This window comes from Felis catus, chromosome D4 (assembly GCF_018350175.1).
Source record: "Felis catus isolate Fca126 chromosome D4, F.catus_Fca126_mat1.0, whole genome shotgun sequence".
Taxonomy (NCBI): Eukaryota; Metazoa; Chordata; class Mammalia; order Carnivora; family Felidae; genus Felis; species Felis catus.
The window spans coordinates 40,246,836-40,262,239 of NC_058380.1; the positions used below are offsets into that span (position 1 = coordinate 40,246,836).

The 15,404-nt window shown below is 41.0% G+C and overlaps 1 protein-coding gene across 3 annotated transcripts in view; it reads right to left on the minus strand.

The window, feature by feature from the left end:
* The window catches only part of FREM1 (FRAS1 related extracellular matrix 1), a 313,656-nt gene that overhangs the window by 194,875 nt on the left and 103,377 nt on the right, over positions 1 to 15,404 (minus strand). For 2 of the 3 annotated variants that reach the window (XM_045043744.1, XM_045043746.1), the window contains one exon: positions 8,282 to 8,394. The exons of the other annotated variant lie outside the window; for it this stretch is intronic. The gene's annotated coding sequence lies outside the window, so the exon portion shown is untranslated. The remainder of the gene's footprint in view (positions 1 to 8,281; positions 8,395 to 15,404) is intronic. 3 annotated transcript variants of the gene reach the window in all.

A 15,404-nucleotide genomic window follows, 5' to 3' on the forward strand; every position in this document is an offset into this window, starting at 1 on the left:
ACTAAAAAAATTATTCACCATGACCAAGTGGGATTTATACCTGGAATGCAGGGCTGGTTCAATATCCACAAAACAATCAATGTGGTTCATCACATCAATAAAAGAAAGGACAAGAACCATATGATCCTCTCAATAGATGCAAAGAAAGCATTGGACAAAATACAACATCCTTCCTTGATAAAAACCCTCATGAAAGTAGGGATAGAAGGATCATACCTCGAGATCATAAAAGCCATATACGAAAGACCCAACTCTAATATCATCCTCAATGGGGAAAAACTGAGAGCTTTCCCCCTAAGGTCAGGAACAAGACAGGGATGTCCACTCTCACCACTGTTGTTCAACATAGTATTGGAAGTCTTAGCCTCTGCAATCAGACAACACAAACATATAAAAGGCATCCAAATCAGCCAGGAGGAGGTCAAACTTTCACTCTACGCAGATGACATGATACTCTATATGGAAAACCCTAAAGATTCCACCAAAAAACTACTAGAACTGATCCATGAATTCAGCAAAGTTGCAGGATATAAAATAAATGCACAGAAATCGGTTGCATTCCTATACACCAACAATGAAGCGACAGAAAGAGAAACCAAGGAATCGATCTCATTTACAGTTGCATCAAAACCCATAAAATATCTAGGAATAATCTAACCAAAGAGGTGAAAAATCTATACACTGAAAACGATAGAAAGCTTATGAAAGAAATTGAAGAAAACACAAAAAAATGGAAAAAGATTCCATGCTCCTGGATAGGAAGAACAAATATTGTTAAATGTCGATACTACCCAAAGCAATCTACATATTAAATGCAATCCCTATCAAAATAACACCAGCATTCTTCACAGATCTAGAACAAATAATCCTAAAATTTGTATGGAACCAGAAAAGACCCTGAAGAGCAAAAGCATTCTTGAAAAAGAAAAACCAAAGCAGGAGGCATCACAATCCCAGACTTCAAGCTACACTACAAAGCTGTAATCATCAAGACAGTATGGTACTGGCACAAGAACAGACACTCAGATCAATGGAATAGAATAGAGAACCCAGAAATGGACCCACAAACATATGGCAAACTAATCTTTGACAAAGCAGGAAAGAATATTCAGTGGAATAAAGACAGTCTCTTCAGCAAGTGGTACTGGGAAAACTGGACAGCAACATGCAGAAGAATGAACCTGGACCACTTTCTTATACCATACACAAAAATAAACTCAAAGTGGATGAAAGACCTCAATGTAAGACAGGAAGCCATCAAAAGCCTCGAGGAGAAAGCAGGCAAAAACTTCTTTGACCTTGGCCACAGCAACTTGTTACTCAACACGTCTCCGGAGGCAAGGGAAACAAAAGCAAAGATGAACTACTGGGACCTCATCAAAATAAAAAGCTTCTGCACAGCAAAGAAAACATTCAGCAAAACTAAAAGCAACCAACAGAATTGGAGAAGATACTTGCAAACGACATATCAAATAAAGGATTAGTATCCAAAATCTATAAAGAACTTATCAAACTCAACACCCAAAAAACAAAGAATCCAGTGAAGAAATGGGCAAAAGACATGAATAGACACTTCTCCAAAGAAGACATCCAGATGGCCAACCGACGCATGAAAAAATACTCAACATCACTCATCATCAGGGAAATGCAAATCAAAACCACCATGAGATACCACCTTATACCTGTCAGAATGGCCAACATTAACAACTCGGTCGACAACAGATGTTGGCGAGGATGCAGAGAAAGAGGATCTCTTTTGCATTGCCGGTGGGAATGCAAACTGGTGCAGCCACTCTGGTAAACAGTATGGAGGTTCCTCAAAAAATTAAAAATAGAACTACACTATGACCCAGCAATTGCACTGCTAGGTATTTATCGAAGGGATACAGGTGTGCTGTTTCAAAGGGACACATGCACCCCCATGTTTGTAGCAGCACTATCGACAATAGCCAAAGTCTGGACAGAGCTCAAATGTCCATTGATGGGTGAATGGATAAAGAAAATGTGGTATATATACACAATGGAGTATTACTCAGCAATCAAAAAGAATGAAATCTTGCCATTTGAAATTACGTGGATGGAACTGGAGGGTATTATGCTAAGAGAAATTAGTCAGAGAAGGACAAATATCATATGACTTCATTCATGAGGACTTTAAGAGACAAAACAGATGAATATAAGGGAAGGGAAATAAAAATAATATAAAAACAGGGAGGGAGACAAAGCATAAGTGACTCATAATTATGGAGAACAGAGGGTTACTAGAGGGGTTTTGGGAGGGGTGATGGGCTAAATGGGTAGGGGCATTAAGGAATCTACTCCTGAAATCACTGTTTCACTATATGCTAACTAATTTGGATGTAAATTTTAAAAAATTAAATTAAAAAAAGTGTGTACATATGCATCACTTCATCCAACTTTCATCTACTATTGTACCATTTACAGATAGTTGTTCTGAATTGGCTATTACTATAATGGTCATAAAATGGTGACCTCTATCATTCCTGGCTTTCTCCTTTAAGGAAGAGATTTTCTTTTACTTACTTATCTATTCATTTCTTTATTTATTATCACTATCAACTTACAATTCCTATTTTATTCATAGGCCCAGGTCAACTTGATGAGCCATGGGGTGCCTACACATTTGGTTAAACATTATTCTGGATATTTCCATGAGGGTGTTTTGGATGTGGTTAACATTTAAATTAGCAGACTGAGTAAAGCAGATTGCTTTTCTTATGTTTTTAATATGTTTAGTGGCCATTTAAATCTTTTCCTGGTGAGTTACCTTTCATGTCTTTTGCTCACTGTTCCATCCAGTTTTTGTTATCATCCCTCTTTAACAGATGAGACAACAGACTCCGGGAAATGAAATAACCCAAGGATATACATGTAGGAATTGTTGGAGCTGAAACTGGAAACCGATCATATCAGGAGAAAATTGCACCAAAAAAATTATGTTTTTGTGTTTGGAGCTTTAGACTTAACTCTTCAAATCTTCTGCCACAGTAAACATATATTACCTAGATAATTAAGAGAGAAAATGCACTAAAATTAAAATGAGGAAAGAAAAGAAAAGAAAAGAAAAGAAAAGAAAAGAAAAGAAAAGAAAAGAAAAGAAAAGAAAAGAAAAGCCAGCTTCTCCCTAAATCACAACTTTCACCAGTCTGCCGGAGTAATCTGCACCTCGAAGGTGGAAACAGCCAAGCATGTAGGCTGCTAGCTGTCAGAGGCTGTAGGAGTTTGCCATATTTGTATTTATTTTAAATAAAAAAGTAACAACAGAGGGAGATACAAGAAGAAACTATTGATAAGGCGAATTTGCACACTGAAACCAAGCAGCAAATGGGAGGCACACGCTCTACAATCAGTGCCTTGAGATTCGTCAGAGAAACAAGAGGAAAGGAGGGGAGGGCGCTCACCAGTAAGACGGAAATCTCAGAGATGGATTCAGGGTCTAAGGTGAAGTTCTCAGCACAGAGAAGAATGTACAAGGAATGCAACCAATGTGCACCCTCCGACAACTGAAGAATGGCAAAGTCTGAGGAGGCAAGAGGTAAGTGGATCCTTCTGCTGAGCAGTGGCTCTCAACCCCGACAGATTAACATCACCAGAGGAACATTTGAAGCAAATAGATGCCTGGGCCCCCACTGGGCCCCCACCCTTGGAAAATTAAATCAGAATTTCAGGGACGGGATGCTGGAATCCTTTTGGGAAGCATAGGTCTACAGCATCTAAGAAGGACCTTCCTGGACGTTTTCAAATATTCTTCCAAGGATAAAAGAAAGAGGTTAGGCTTATATTTTAACTCAACAAGTCAGCCCATCAGAGCATATAAAGAGATTATATTACCATCACCTTCTCACCACCACCATCATAATAGCTCCCATTTAGTGAATACTCTTCTATGCCCCAGATCCTATGCCAGGCACTTTATACTTTAACATATTCTAATCTTTACAGCAACTCTTCAGGGTAGGTATTATAATTTCTACTTTAGATTCATGACACTAGGTTCAGAAAAATTCAAAGATTTACTCAAGTCAGGTCTTGACATACTTTCCACCCCATGAATGCACCACATTGTTCACATTTAACAACCTCACCAATTACGCTTACTTGATAATAAGTAAAGTCAATTCTACTCTGAGATATACTCCCAAGAGAAGTGAGTGCCTACATCTAAAAAAGACTTGTACAAATTACTCATAGCAACTGCAGCAATTTGATTCATAATAGCCCCAAAATAGAAACAACACAAAGGATAAACAAATTGTGAGATACCCACACCACGCAATTCCACTCAGCTATTAAGAAGAACAAACTCCCAAACTGATACATACAACATGGGTGAATTTCAAAAACATTTCATTGAACAAGACAGACACAAAAGAGTGCATACTGTAAGATTCCATTATATGAATTTTGAAAGACAAGATTAATCCCTGTGCTAGAAATCAGAATAGTGGTTATACCTAAGGGGAAGAGGCAGGTATACAGTCACATAGATGTATACATATGTAAAAATCCACTGTTATGCATTTGAGATCTGTGCATTTTATTACATGTAAAAGAGATCTCAATCAAGTATTGTGATTAAAAAATAAATAGGAGGAATCTGACTCAAGGCCACAAAGCTTAGAGTTGAGTCAACACAACAGAACCCAGGCTTGTCTGAGACAAAGCCTATGATCTATAAAATAGGGCCATTTTCTCCCTAAATGTGTATTAAGTACCCCCATTCAAGTATCACAGTTGACTCCACAAACTGAAAACCGTCCAAATGCTTAACCTTAACCTTAGGAGAACGATTAGGTAAATTATGGTGTGCCCACACAAGGAACTATAATTCAGCCACTAAATGATGATTATGACGATTTTAAAGCAATAAAAACAAATGCTTCTAATCTAATGTATGTGAAATAAAGCAGAATATTGAATTGTACCTATCTAAATGATTGTAACTATGTAAGCATCAGGAATGCAAATGTGTAAGGACTAGATAACAGCATTTAAAAACTCCTTAGTTTCAATTGAGTGATTGTGGATGGCTTTTTTTTTTTTTTTTTTTTTTTTTTTGGTATTCCAGAAGTTCCATTATTGTTACAATATTATCTTGACAATAGATTACAAAGGACTCAATAAGTATGAAATCTTTAAGGTCACCCAATGTTGTATTCCTAGTGAAATGAACCTAAGAGGTTCTATCTAGAACCTACCCTATTAAACCATCTAGAATTATGCCGAAGGGGAAGTAGGGCTCTTAAATTAGCCTCTGATACTTCTAGTACATGAAGTTCCTTCGATAGGACCAATTTTAGAGGCAATTCTCTCTAATTTGAGAGTTAATCAAGACATAATATGCAATTAAAGAAAATTAAATAGTACAAATAAAGAAATAAGAATCAAATATTTAAAAGGGGCCATTTGGAAAGCCAACTTTAGTACATTAAAGAATACATGAAAATGAATTTTTAATAAGGAATCGCTGTGAGTAATTATTTACTGCTTTTAATTATTTATTGCTGTTAGAGGGTAAGGTCAGTTCTAATTTGTTATGTACATGCTCAATTTTTTTTTTTTTTTACATACGTGTTAGCCAAGAGAAACGAAATATATTTGCATTATTAATTTAAAACAAAGGCAGGGGCGCCTGGGTGGCGCAGTCGGTTAAGCGTCCGACTTCAGCCGGGTCACGATCTCGCGGTCCGTGAGTTCGAGCCCCGCGTCAGGCTCTGGGCTGATGGCTCGGAGCCTGGAGCCTGTTTCCGATTCTGTGTCTCCCTCTCTCTGACCCTCCCCCGTTCATGCTCTGTCTCTCTCTGTCCCAAAAATAAATAAACGTTGAAAAAAAAATTTTTTAAACAAAGGCATACACTTTCGGTTAAATATGGCAGATTGAACACATATATTTTTCTCTGCTTCTCTCCCAAATCTGACAAAAATGTCAATAAAAGAAGAAAATGGTACAAGTCTGTTCAACCAGATCAGTAAGACAAGAGCAGCTGAGCCTGTCAACTGATGAATGGATTAACAAAATGTGCCACATCCATACAATCGAGTATTACTCAGCCATAAAAACAAATGGCATGCTAATACATGCTACAATGTGGAAGACCTTTGAAAACATTATGTTAAGTGACAGAAGCCAGTCACAAAGGTCACATATTTTATGACTCTATTTATCAGAGAGCGCCGGAAGAGGTAAACCCATCGTGACAGCAAGCATATTAGTGGTTGCCAGCGGCTGGGGTGGGGGACAGATAGGGAGTGACTGCTTAAGGGGTATGAGGTTTTGTGGGGGGATGATGAGAATGTTTCAGAACTAGATGGGGCACAACATTGTGAGTGTCCTGAATGTCACGGAATTATACATTTTCAATGGTTAATTTCATATTATGTGAATTTTATCTCGATTTTTTTTTTTATTTTTTTTTCAACGTTTTTTATTTATTTTTTTGGGGGGGACAGAGAGAGACAGAGCATGAACGGGGGAGGGGCAGAGAGAGAGGGAGACACAGAATCGGAAACAGGCTCCAGGCTCCGAGCCATCAGCCCAGAGCCCGACGCGGGGCTCGAGCTCACGGACCGCGAGATCGTGACCTGGCTGAAGTCGGACGCTTAACCGACTGCGCCACCCAGGCGCCCCTATCTCGATTTTTTTAAATGACAACACCAGATGAGAGATGAATACAAAATTTAGAAGATGGCAAACAAATGGGAAAATGGCAGCTGACTCACAGAGCAGAGTAAATGAAACTTACACGTGGCTTATTGGAGGTTTCTTCTCCAGGGAAAATTAACAGCTGAAGAAAAACTATCCATAAAGTCTTAGCACATTCCTCCCTGGCAACAAGGCCTACACATAAGAGATCTTTAAACACCTCACTCCTAAATATGAACGAAATGGATAGCCAGGAACCACAAGACGTTTGAGGAAATTATATACCCATGAAATAAGAACAAAATGCTATATTTTGCGGAGTATTAAGAAAGCAAGAAATGATGTTTAGAAATTAAATATATGGCAGGAGATATTAAAAATTCAAAAGGAAGGTTTAGAAAATATAACTGAGGAGTGAAAAATACAGAAGGCAGGACACAAAGACAGATGAGGAAAATAGGAGAGAGAACGTAAGAAAAATCGAGAGTTGATCCAACTCCTCGGTATTTGAGAAAGAGAGAACAAAGGTGGAGGGACAGACTGAATACTGACCCACAAAGATATCCACATCCTAATTCCTGGAAGCCATGAATGTTGCCTTATACGGGAACAGGGACTTTGCAAGTGCCATTAAATTAAGAATTCTTAAATAGATTATCCGGATCATCCAGGTGGGTCCTAAATGCAATCACAAATGCTCTTATAAAAAGGGAGACAAAGGGAGATTAGACACACAAGAGGAACAGGCACTGAGACCAGAGGCAGACACTGGAATCTGGTGGCTACAAGCCAAGGAGTGCCTCGTCCCCGTTGGAGGCAGGGATGTGCGTGGGTAGGTTCTTTTTTTTTATTATTATTATTTTTGTTTCTTCTTTGGTGGTCTGTTTGTTTTGTTGGTGTGTTTCTTTTTCTTGATATAAATGTCATCAATAGAAGAAGCCCTGAAAAAGCCAACACAATTTTTGTGGATTCGTCAGAGCCCTGCTGACTTTCTGGGCTTTCACCTGCCCTTTATGTTATCCTTTCAGACGATTTTGCACAAACCCTTTGCTGCATCCCCAGTCCATTACCGGGCTATATCTACCCCTGATTGGCCAGATAGCTTCTGGTGTTACAGATGGAAAAGTGCCTCCGCCTCCAAAACTGCTCAATAAACTAGGAGATGCCTCGCTTAATGATAATCATAACACTTACTTTCCACTTACTGAGTTAGCACTGGTAAGCATTATCTACATGTTTTAATAATTTTTACTGGAAAGCACACCATAATAAAACGAGAAACCAGTCAATATTTTTCCTGCAATTACAACTGAGATTACTCTTCTTGGAGCGAAGTTAGTAGCCATTGCCTCTTCCAACAAATACAAAGAAACAGAAGCAGAACAACCTGTTCAGTCAGTGAGAGTTGGGTCTGCACCCAAACTGACAAAAAAATCACTAGTGGAATTTATGAAATACGTAGCATTCAAGTCGCGAACTTTAAACTTTCTTTCTGATGGAGCCAACGACAAAAACTCTATTAAGGGGGTAGCCGAGGACTGTAATTTGATCTCTAAATATCATAAACCCGAGTCATGTGCGTAATTACGCAGACAGTATCAAAGACATTTTACTCACGATGATGGATGGGATCTTGGCTCATAGTCCTTTTCATGATATACAGGGTTTCCCTGTTTCTAGGAACTTATATTCTCCTAATTGTTTTGTCTTTCAGTGATAAAAGGTACCATCTAAAAAAAGAAAGAAACCAAAGGTACACCATGTGAACACCTGAATGAGAACAATCCAGTCTTTCCCATCCCATAAGATTTCATGTAGTAACGAGTTTGGGGAGCACTCAGAACTGCTAGTTTCTGATGGGATCTGGGTGGATACTTTTCATTACAAAACAGAGTCTGTGAACTAACATTGTTAGAAAACATGGAAAGGAAAATGTCGACTTGCCATATATCCCCACTTCACTCAATATGTATTTATGTATGTGCATATGCGCGTCCACCTTCTTCCAGAAAGAATTGAATGCATCCTTGACATTTCTCCATCTGTACAAAGCAATTTGTTCCTAGTTCCTTCCACAACCTGCAAATATTTACTTCTATCCCCAACCCAGGGAAATGTAACAATAATATCTAAATCTTCTGGAAACTTACTATCTTGGAAGAAAATGTTTTGTCTTTCTAATTAAAGAAATGCATATCATGGAAAAGTCTGGAGAGGTGGGGAGTGTTGGAGATGTTAAAGAAAAAAACTTTTGAAGAAATTGGGAAATTAAAAAGAGCCATTATTAAGATGGATACAAGACCCTTTCAAATTTAATGGTTAGGATCAATTTCCAGGTAAATGCACTATGGATTCTATACATGATTGGATCACAACTATTAAAGACAATAGTCGCTGGGAATTGGTAAAAATTCCAGAGAGAACTTCAGACCACCAAAGGCTATGGAAGTGGTACTGTCCAAGTCTGTATCTCTACAGAGTAAAGGGGAACCAGCTAACATCTGAGTTATAGGGGGGAGAGGTAGGGAGAAAATTACACTAAAGGTGTATACATATATATGATATACTGATACATGATATACCGAAAGCAAGAAAGACCATGGGAGGGGAGAGATCTAGTGGCCATGAGCAGGTGGTAGATCCTGCTTGGGTGGAGAGAGGTCGCAGGTTCACTGTTCTCCTTTTTGTCCCTCATCTGTACTCAAGAGCCCTTTGTGGCTGCCCCATAACCCTCTGATGAGGGGCCTGGAAACCTGTGGCCCCACAGCCCAAGACATAAGTATGTTTCAGATGGTAGAGAACCCTGGCTGATTTCTTCTGCCTTTTAGTGGGTCCTGGGTCTTTGGTTCTACCTTCTACAATTTGTGTGGAATTGGCGTCTTATTTCTGTCTTGTTACTGCCTCCAGTGGAGTCCAAAATTTGAAAAAGACCATGACACCAATCTAGTAGGGGAATTCTAGGTCCTGCTCACAAAAGTGATTGACTCTTGTTTTTTCTTTTTCTCTTCCTTCCCATTTCTCTAAATCAATTATTGAAACAGATAGACACCTGGAATGGGAACTCCAGGGAAAGACTAGGAGAGCCTCTTGGGCAGGGCAAGGGTGATGAGGACTTCTTTCCAAAGCTTACAGACCATCTCCCTGTGAGAGGACTACCTGGTAGAGGGCTTCTCAATAACCCCAAACACCATGATTCAGTTTGACTTATTAGGAGAATCTGGAACACTTGAAGCAAACAGGTCCTCAACATCACTCATCAGCTGTGTTCCCATCTCAGGTGTCACTAAGCCAAGCCTTCCCATTTTGTTAGGACTGATCTGTAAGAAATGCTGAGCCCCTGAAAGCTTCTAATCAGATATTACTGCATCTGTCCTAAGAAAGCAGAATCCTATAGAATGGAGCACAGATGGACTTAAAGATCTGAGATTCTATGTCCTTCTTCGGTAGAGGACTGCTGTCTGAAATACCAATGATGATCACATACAGAAAACGTCTTTGAGTTTTCGAGGAAGGATCAGTAGAAAATACATCCATCCACTTTAACAACGAATAACATGGAAAGAATAAGTCACAATTAAATCAATGCAGAAAGTCACAGAATTCATTCAATAATGAATATCTTCAACTTGCTTAGAAAGAGGAGAGGGAAAAATCGGTCCCAGATTTTCATTCTTCTTGTCTCTCAGCATCAATGTAAGAGGCAGAAAGAACAAAATGGGAGCTTGAAAAGGAAAGATTCTGCTCTTCAACCCCCAGTTCCAAAAGGGTTAACTTATATCTCTCCACCATGAGGTCCCAGAGCCACCAGGACCAAGGACGCCAGTTCCTAGGCCATCCTCAGAAAGCAGAGGCCTTCAAGGAGAGGCATATAGAAAGGAAAGCCCAACCTGATGCCCAGGTCCTTCCAGAGGCTCTATCAAAGAACAAATTTTAAAACAGCAGGAGGCAGCTCCTGCAGACACTTCATCCCTGGAAAAGAGAGAAAAGACAAAAAGATCTACAGCTCCAAGCCTAAAGAGTGTCTGCCTCTGTGCAGAGCCCAAGCCCTCCAGGTATTAGAGTTGCCTCTGTGGGCAAAGAGAATATTGAAACTCCCAAAGAACAAGTCCATCACGGGCCAGATCCCAAGAAAGAAACTGGGGCTTGTGTGTGGAGCTCACGCAAAGAGAGTCCACTAGAAGAGGAACTCAAGGATCCAGAAAAGCCAAATATACAAATTCCTGTAATGACAGGGATCCTTTCTTCCCCGAGTAAAGGTAGGGCTGAGGACTACATCCCACAGCCTTCGAGCAGAACCTACAGCTCTGAATGCCCTAAGCATTAATATTCAGGTCACAGAGAAAAAAAAAATCCAAAACAACTGCACAATTCCAGACAAGCAACTGTGTTTGAGGCAACCCCTTTCCACACTCCCCAGGAGCTTATGTCCCCAGCTAGGCCTTGAAAGCCCAGACCAAGGACACCCCAGCCATCAGGCCATATTCACCAGCATGCTAAACTCTGTCTCTGGGGGTATGTTTCTTCTGGTCAGCCAGAAAATTCTCCTCCAGATTCTACCTCCAGCAAATTTTTTTTTCTCAAAAAATGCAATTAGAGAAAATAAATTCATTCTCCCATTACCACATCCTCTGAAGAGGATGGTCTGTGTTTCCCCTGTCCAGCAATGTTTATTCTCAGGCCATTGTTAGTTACTTGTTTCTTCTGTCTGTGGTGTGTTTGGGGGAAGGTTTAGGAACTCCAGGAGCTCAGGCTTAGAGAAAACAAGGGTTTTATTTCAGCTCTGAGAGGCAGCCTTGGCTTCCTGAAGGTGAACAGGGCCCAAGAAGAAGTCTGACAGTGGCACAGCATATGTGACCTTCATTTGTAACTGTGGAGATACCCCATTTTCAAAATTGGTAATTTTAGTACTGCTATTATAAAAACATATGCATGTGCACCAACACCCTACTTTATAAACATTCACAGTTTTAAGCAATGAAAAGTCAATGAAGACCAGACCCCAAGACCTAGAACAATCAGTCATTCCTTTGCTCCCTCATTGTCTTGAACGTCACACAGCTATGGGGTGCAGTAGGCGTGGTTATACAGGCAACAAAGGGTCAAGAATTACCCTCTTAGCCCCAGAGAACCTCCCATACCCTAAAAACAAAACTGGAGGTTTGGGAATTCGGAGGGCCGGAGTTCAGAAGAGTAAGGAGAAACCTCCAACCGCCCTGAGTGGGTGGAGAACTTCTACCTGCCCTTAAGACAGGGAAGGCAGGATACATCTGGAGTAGAAGGGGCACATGCTATTTACAGCTTGGCAAAGAAGTCTCCATGGATCTTCAAATGGCACTCAGGCTACTCTCCTGCCACAACAGGAGAACTGGGTTCAAAGACAGGGACAGAAGAATGTCTTATGGCCTGGGTCACCTTGTCCCTCCTCTCATCTGCCAGAAGACGGCCCATATCTGGAAGGATCATGGGAAAGAATATTTTCCTTACAACAGTACCTTTTTGCATGTTACAAAACATAGTGTCTTTCCATTGGACGCAGAGCTGGGGGAGCTTTTGCAGGGAAGGGATTTGAGGAATATCATCGAGCAGGACCCTGGGATGGACATAGCAAGGCCTGGAAACAAGGTTGTGAAGCAAACTCTGAACTCAACCATAAATTCTCCTTGCTGAAGGAGTACCTTGGAAAAGGGTATCCTCTCCCCACAGAGACTCTACAAAGTGCCCTGTCCCAAGTTAAAGTCCTGATTAACCTTCTAGGAGAATTCTAGAAAGTTCCTTGGCTCAAAAAAGGTAATATCTATACAGATGGAAAATACCCTGATAATCAAAGCCCCTTGGTTCTTGGTGCTAAAACAAATTCAGTTGATGGCAAAAAGTGGCCGATATACCGCTTACGAAATGTTCGGAGTATTTGAAATAAAGTTGGACTGATTAGAACAAGCTCAAAGAAGGACAAAGTAGTGGCCTTAAAAAGAAGAGCAAAAAAGCAATCTTCTTCTACTCCAGTTTCTGGGGATTTCAACTCAACGGAAACCTACACAAGATGAATTGTAAAGGGGGAACATGCAAAACTAGGAATCCCATAGAGATATCCGACAGCAATAATTAGAGACACAGAAGGAACACTTAAAAGTAAAAGGAATTTTTTTTCATGGGGCTCCCGGGTGGCTCAGTCGGTTGAGCGTCTGACTTCGGCTCAGGTCATGGTCTCATGGTTCTTGGGTTTGAGCCCTGTATTGGGTTCTGTGCTGACTGCTCACAGCCTGGAGCCTGCTTCGGATTCTGTGTCTCCCTCTCTGCTCCTCCCCTGCTCACATGCTGTCTCTCTCTCAAAAATAAATAAAGACTGAAAAAAAAAAAGCAAAAGGAATTTTTTTTCAAACCCACATACCAAACAATGACACATCTTCTGAAAAGTGGCAAAGAAGTCGATGCCAAATGTTGCAGGGGAGGGAAAAAAACCACGAAACTATCCAGAGTGAGACAGCCTTAGGTGAGATGTCTTCCACTACCAGTTGCTAAGGGGACAAGCCAACTGCTAACATAATAGCGGAAGCAATGTCTAAAAAATATGACTAAACCAAAGGAAGAGAACGGAAAAAGCAATGAAATATAATTACCTGGGTTCCTCCAATTCTTGCTCCCGCAGTTTCGTTCAGGGAACGAAACAAGAACAGCTCTTTTAATAAAGTTTGCCTGAGCTTCCTGTCCATTAAAGCTTTGTGACCTTCGCCAGAACATTAACCATCCTCCAAAACATTTGGCCTTTGTAAGGGCTTCAAATGGATTATAAAGCAAACCATGTGTCCCATCTCATATTCAATCACACTCACATGGGCCCTTTAACAGGCGCTAAATCAGTGTCTTGGAAACTTCCAATCGGAAACAGTCCTTTGGACATCGTGTCTGGGGCCAGACAAGGGTGCCCCCATCCTATATAGTCTAGCTACTTGCTCTGTTTCCTTTGAAATGCCTCCAATGATGTGATATTTGTATGCTCCACTTCGAGACACTGCATGCCATCTATTAGGACCCACTGCCAGGAGATTCTCTGTAATGCTCGCCTTCTGCTCTGAATATTCTAGTATTTCTCATTAGCAAGTATCTCTACCCAGCAGGAAAGCAGAAGGAAGCTGTGAATAATGCAGCTGGAGATTTTACAAAGAACACAGAAACTGGGGGCCAAAATATGCTTGCGAATAAATGGGCTGGGCTTCTTCCTTGTTCTCTGGATGCCTGACGTTCACCCCCTCCTGCTTCAGGACCTCTCATTCCGTATTGTACTCTTCTATTTATTCCTGTTTCTCCCCACCCAAATGGGAGCGCTCAGTGTCCGTAGTAAATACATGTCACATGTAGACCGGTGTGTCTGATGAAAAGAACCTATATTCTTTTATTATGGCAAGGAAATGACTATTTGGGTTTTGCTGGGTGATTTTGGTTTCCAAAGACGGAAAGGACAACTCATGTTGATATAGCAATCCTTTTACAGGGGACAGGCACCAGAATGGTCCATTAGTTACCTAAACATTACACAAAGGGATGCACGATGTTCCGGCTGGGAAGATGTAAGCAGCCCCTGGGACTGTGCCAGACCCCAGGCTCTGACTCTTTGGACAGATGCACCATGATTCCTCCCAGTCACTGAAACCCCAGCCTTGCCTCGTGCTTCGGTGGGAAAACAGAAACCAACAGACAAGCCTTCCAACATGCTCTCACCACCAAATCCCCAGGCTGTCTGTGGCTGTGGCTCCCCTTTGTTAACTCATTCCTGGTAAGAGTGTCCAAGATCACTTTGCACTATGGGCCAGGACCCTGTCCCCTCTGTCCCTCTCAGGAACTTCAGTCCTTCACTTTGCTGCTCCTCATCTGGCCATTCCCAGAAACCTTCTATAGGCTCTGGTATCATCTGGTTGAAAACACATACAACACAACCTCCCCTCCCTTGACGTCAAGGTCCCCTACGGACATCAGCTGTTCTCCTTCTTAGCCAAGACTCAGAAATGTTGCCTGCAGACCTTTTCTGCACTTCAGCCCTCTCCAAAACACCAAGTTACCAAAGCGTCCATCCTGCCTAGTCCAGTAAACCATTATCTTAAAAAGACCACACTCTCCTTCATGAAATACTCTCCCTTGCTTCTTCATACTCGCTTGTGTTTCTCTCCTGCCATTCTGGTTCTTTCTCACTCTCCTTTGCCCACCTGCTCTAGCCAAGCTCTACTGGTTGGAGCGGCTCAGGGCTCAGGGCAAGCTCCCTTCTCTTCCTACACTGCACCCTGTGCAGGGGTGATCCCACCCAGTCTCTTGACTTTAAATACATCTGCTGATGACTCCTATATTCTCCAGAGTCATCTACAACTGCCCACTTACCACACCCACTAGCATGTCTAAGAGGTAGCTCAAACTTGAGATCTGCAAAACAGAACTCATGATTTTCCACTTCTTCCCCACCCACCCAACCAAGTCACTCCCCAAACTTTTCTGCATTGGTAAATTCTTCCCCATCTTCCCAGTTTCTCAAGCCTGAACCTGAGTCATCCTTGACACCTTTCCTTCCCGAATTCCCATAACACAACGCCATGTCCTATTGATTAAATATCCCAAACATATTTAAATCTTTCAAGTTCTTTATATCTTACAGACTTTAAATGGTCTTCCTGTATCCATTCCTGTCTTTTCCAATCTACTTCCCACACATCAGCTAGGTTGATCTTCTTTTATTTCTTTTAATGTTTGTTTATTT